Source organism: Scleropages formosus, chromosome 23, assembly GCF_900964775.1.
Source record: "Scleropages formosus chromosome 23, fSclFor1.1, whole genome shotgun sequence".
In the NCBI taxonomy this organism is placed as follows: domain Eukaryota; kingdom Metazoa; phylum Chordata; class Actinopteri; order Osteoglossiformes; family Osteoglossidae; genus Scleropages; species Scleropages formosus.
The window spans coordinates 18,946,040-18,952,039 of record NC_041828.1 but is presented as its reverse complement, the minus strand read 5'-3'; positions in this window follow the sequence as shown (position 1 = coordinate 18,952,039).

Here is a 6,000-nt window from a genome sequence, read left to right as displayed (position 1 = left end):
AAAATCACCAGTTCACCTTATTTACATGTCTTCGGCCTGTGGGTGGAAACAAGAGTACCTGGAAGAAACCCACAAGGATATGTGGAGAGCATGCAGAGTCCACACAGACTGAATGGGTACCACCCTGCGTCCTCAGCTTATCAACACAACTGGGACTAGAAGTCTGGTTGAGGACACCTGGCAGTGTAGTGGTTAGAGCTGCTGCCTTTTGACCCCAAGGCTGCAGGTTTGAATCTCATTTCCAGTTCTAGCAGCTTTGATCAAAGGACTTAATCTAAATTGCTCCAGTAAAATTACCCTGCTGCCTAAATGGGTAAAGCATTGTAGGTAGCACAGCGCCGTAAGTCACTTTGCAAAAAAGCATCAGTTGCACTAACAAATTTCAGTCTGTTTATATATCCAACCACTACATCATAATCCGTACAATTTTTCTAGTAGAGATATGCCTCGATTTATTCACATACTACATTCTGTGAAAAATAAAAGAAATAATTGAATGACTGGAGGTTTTTCACATTTAACCTCTACAAGATGGGGTCAGACCCTGACGATGTTTCCAACAAGCGAAGCGAAACGTTGGAACCAATGTCCCATACGTGGTTTAATCCAGAAGAACAAAACCTCCAGTCAGTTGACTCTAACCGCGGAAGCCTACGGATTTAGATAATTGAATAACACGAGGAGCGCAGGGGCGTGGTGGTGCAGTGGGTTTGGCTGGGTCCTGCTCTTGGGTGGGTCTGGGGTTTGAGTCCCACATGGGGTGCCATGTGATGGACTGCCATTCCATCCTGGGTGTGTCCCCTCCAGCCTTGTGCCCTGTGTTGCTGGGTTAGGCTCCGATTTGCCAGAACCCCACTGGGGACAAGTGGTTTCAGTCAACATGTGTGGCTAAAGCTATGCTGTGTGAACTTAAAAGTTGCTTTAAGACTTTTATTTGCAATATTACGCTACTGACACACACACAGTTACCCATTTATAGAGCCTTGTAATTTTATTTATAGAGCTGGGCATTCATTATTTAGGGTGAATACCTTGATCAAGAGCACTACAGCAGGAAGTGGGGCTCCACCCTGCAACCTCCATTGTAAAAGAAAGTGACTTTAACCACGACACCACCTATTAGATTTTCCTGAACTGCCTTTCCTATGCAGAGGCGCTGTGTTTCGGAGCCTATCCTGGAAACACAGAGCGTGAGGCAGGGAATACCATGAATGGGAGGCTGCTTAGTCGCAGGACTCTTACTTTATCTTATATTAACTTGAATCACCATGTGTAACATTCGTCAGCCACTTTGTTTGCTTTATTATCTGTATAGTCGATAAAAGCACAGAAATAGCACCACAGCTCATTTTATCGACAGCATGCATTCTGTTGGGCTGTCATGGGCGTAAGTCTGGGGTATGCATATTATAAATAATATAATGATTAAAAATATGCTCCAAGACTTTTAACATTTTTATAATCTTTGCAAATAAAATAATAAAGCAAAACTTTATTATGCTTGAAATTGATGCTATGTACATGTACAAAGTCTTGTCATTGATCATCAACCCTTGAACACTAGTTGGAAGCTGCGAAAACTGCGGAATTCATTTGAATTAACTTGGTCACAGTGGTTGAATTAATCTGGTCTTATTACCCCTACTCTGTTTGTGTCCATTTTACTCTCAATTAGTGGCTAGACGGGGAAACACTGGTGATATTTCGTCAGCAACAATTCTTTGAAAATACACAAGAAAATAACACAATTAACAAAAAATTAATTTAAAAGGAAAAAATGCTTGCATCTTCTAACCCAAAAATTCGTAACATAGCACTAGTAATCTCTATTAATCCACAGTACTCCATTGCTAAATATCTAATTTTTACATTAATATACTCTGTAAATTAATATTAATGTTCAATTTGGAATTATACTTAAAATACAGAGAAGTAAGAGCTTGGATTAAGCTTGGATTAAGCAAACAGTAAAGCTACAGTTTGATACATAAAAATACAACTCATACTAAACAAGAGCAAAAACTATCTCCTTAAAGCTTTTTTAAAAATAAAATGCAATAAATTCTGATTCACACTTACTCCAAAAAGAGCAATTTTTGGTGACTGTGTAGCATATCGTATGACTTAGAACCCACTTCATTTTTGCTAAAAACCCACCCTAGCATCTAGTAAAATTTAAATGTATGACCTTACCTCTGACAAAAAAATTGTTTTCCTGAGTTGCTCCTATTAGAGACAACGTGTGGTAAGATACTACACAGTTAATGCCAACAAAGTACATAGCTTTCACTGCAAGTATAAATATATGCTGTTTCAACTGTTGATTGCGCAACAGTTACCCATGAATAAATGAAAAATAAAACAGCTGCAATTTTTGAATTTTCACTTCAGTGCCCACAAAAGGAACTTACTTGTACGAACTTGAACTAGAAGTACAGGCTCCCAGTGATCAGCTGAAATATTTTTACAGCACTGCATTCATTATTCCAGGAGAAGCTGTGTTTCCTTACCGCTTCACAAGCCATGAAGTCACAATCTTGTTAGTGCGTCTCAAACACTGATCAGATTGAGAGAGATTTGCGGCAGGAGATAAATTTAACTCGCCAACTTCTTCTTTCTCCTGTGCCCGCTCTCTCTCTCGCTCTTTGTTGTTCACACATACATCTGAACTTACATTACATGTGGAGGAACTTTGCACTGATTCTCACCATAATAAATTATTCCCAACTCAACCATAACAAATGAAGGGTGGTTACAAAAAGGGTTTGTATTTTTGCTTTTATTTTTTTCATTTCACTTTTAAAAAGGAAGATTTTTTTCGTAGGGACATATCAGCAGGGGGGTATCTAGGAATTACTGGCTTCATGAAAGAATATTACTGTACCCCCTTAAAAATATATATAGAAAATATGATTTCAGGGAGGAGAAAGTTTGTTTGGGGACTTTGAGACCAGGGGGTCCACCTTCCAAAAACTCACACTTAAATAATTCCATTATTGTTTTTTGGACAAGGGTTCATCTACAGGCCCTTTCTATGTGTGGGCCCCTAGTATCATACCCCCACCCCACCCCACCCCACCCCATCCCCACACCCCCATCCACCCACAACTAACAAATCCCTGCGTAGGGGTAACATTTGTTTTTTGTGTGTTTGCTGGCTTTGTGAGGAAATTTTATTTTTAAAAAATCCAAGAATTCAAAAATATCTGTGCCTGTGGACAGATACACACAGTGTCTCTTTTTGCTAACTATCAAAGGCCGAACTGGAGCCCAGTCTTGGAAAGACAATGAAAGGGACACAGTAAATTGGGAGCAAATTGTTATCCATCTTTTGAGCACTGGGAGGTAAACTAACATGTCCCTTTGGAGACGGTTCGTCTTACCACTGCAGACGTGGACAAGTGGGAAACCACATAAGACAAATAGGAGACTGATATGAACATGGATTAATAATGACCATCATCACTAGATGTGTAGCTGGGGATTATTATTACTCATTCATCTGACATCTCAGAATGAAGTTCACATGCCGCTCATATATATGCTTCAGTGTATAAAATGTTTGCCTTTGACAAAGTAGTGAGATGACAAGGCCATCTTTCTGGTACCACTCGCAGTATAAGAAAGGGTTTAAGGGGAGCTCCTTATTGCCTTGGATAATGTTTTCTTTACATGGTAAGCATATGTTTTGAACACCCTGGTTTTCTTGCCCTGTTAAATGAGAAGTGGAACTGACATGGAGAAATTGGTCTGGCACCTCTTTCCATGGCGTGTGCGTGGTGGGGTGAGGGAAGGGCTGCAGCTGGTATGCTGTGATTGTTTGCTAATTGATTTTCTCTTTATCAAATTCTACTTTGATAGAGAAGCAGTGGAGGTTTGTTGTCCAGTGGGATTTCAGTGCATGATTCACCTAAAAAGGTGTTTTATTATTATTCTGTGGCGTTTCACCATGTGTCATCCATCATTGGGTTCTTTCTGAAATGTTCTTGGGGTCATTATCTTGCTGGAAGACCCAGCTTTCTGTCACGGGGTATGACATAAAAACTGGCATTCTCCTGATTTCATGATGCCATGCACATGGTCAGTCACCCAGTGCCAGAGGCAGCAAAGCAATTCCAAAACATGACAGAACTTCCTCCATGTTTCACTGTCAGCAAGGTGTTCTTTTCTTTGAAAGCTTTATTTTTATTTTTGTATGCAAAGAGATGTGCTTGACCAAAAAGCTATAATTTGGTCTCATCTTTCAACACTGGACATCATCCCGGAAGGATTTTGGTACGTTCGGGTGTGATTTGCCAAACTGCAGTTGTGCTTCCTTATGTCCCTCTCTCAGCAGCAGGGTCTCCTAGTATGCAAAGCTTTTCATGAAGACATAAAACCTTTTGATTCTGTTTCATATAGCTGCATCATTTGAAAGTATAATCCAAGTTTGTGTGATCGAGGAGAGATCAGATCTGTTGTTTACTATGGTGAGGCAGGAGGTAAGACAGCAAGCAAATCCAGATGTAAATATGTTTATAAGATGTTGATACTGCAAGCAACAAACTCTCCTGTGAACTAGGAGAGGGAGCCCCTTGGTGGCCAGTCACAGGAACAGGGTCAGAAGGTGTCACAACTGCCACATCATTAATAAGAACTGCATTATGTGTTAAAGTACAAATGATATTTAGTAGGGAAAATTTATTTTTTAAATTACTCTTAACATTTATAATTGCTGAGTCATTAGTAATATGCACCTTATTGGGAAGAACAGGGAAACTGTGTGGAAAGCATCCATTCATAGTTTGATAGGGTCATAACTAAAGTCTTGAACTTGATGCGAGCAGCTACAGGAAGCCAATGGAGACAGATGAACAAAGGAGATACATGGGAACACTTTGACAGGTCAAACACGTCTTGTACAGCAGCAATCTGGAATATCTTGGAGGAATGATAGTGAGGACCAGAAAAAAAGTTGCTGTAGTCCAGGCAGGGTATCACCAGGGTCACGACTGGAACCTGCTTGCAATTTTTTGTGAGACAAGAGCAGATCCTCAGGATGTTACGTAGGATATATCTGCCTGACCAGATTATGGCTTTACTGTATCAGGAGAGGCTCAAAGGCAGAGACTTGAGTTGACTGTTACTCCCAGGCTCTTAAATCTACTGATGGAGTGGATGAAATTAATAAATTGTCCAGTTTAATAGAGTTCCCAACATGTGCACAGACCTGCTGAGTGCTGAAGGATCTCAGTCTTGGAAAGGTTGAGTTGTAAATGCCACGCCCACACCTCCGAGCCGACATGGAACACCAGGGACGCAACACAGACTGGGGCATAAAAGGCTGCGTCAGACCAGCAGCTGATGCGGAACCTTGTTCAGCATTCTCATTTGCGACCTCCTAGCTAATTCCTGTTCCCGAACGCCTTCCCTGATCCCGTCCCTTGTTCCCACGATCCTGTACCTCTTTATGATCATTGACCTCTTGCCTGTGTACCGACCTCACCTTTTGGATTCTCCCTGTTACGACGTTCGCACCTCGAAGACCCATCGCCTTTTCTCTGATCTCCTCTCTTGGATTTCCCCGAATACTCCACGTATACCGCTCTGCACTTGGGTCCGCCGCTTCCTTCCAGACCCAGCCATGACAGTAAATGGTGATCAGCCATCCAAGCCAAGATATCCAGGACTCAGGTTGCAATAAGTGAGGATACATCTGTAGCAGGGGAAAACAGGAGAACAACTCGCTTTTATTAGCATAGCAGTGACAGGAGGACACATGAGAGGCAATGACAGAGCCAAAGGAAGCAGTATAGATAGAGAAGAGTAAGGGACCCAGCACTAAGCCCTGGGGAACACCAATTGAGAGAGACTGAGGGGGAGACAAGGAGCCACGCCAAGTCACCTGGTAAGATGTACCCATTCAGTAAAACCCAAACCTTTTTTAGTGCTGATTGTTTTATTCCAAGATGTTATTGAAACAGAAGTAGGTTTTAGTTGCTGAGAGCATGAAATAATGCT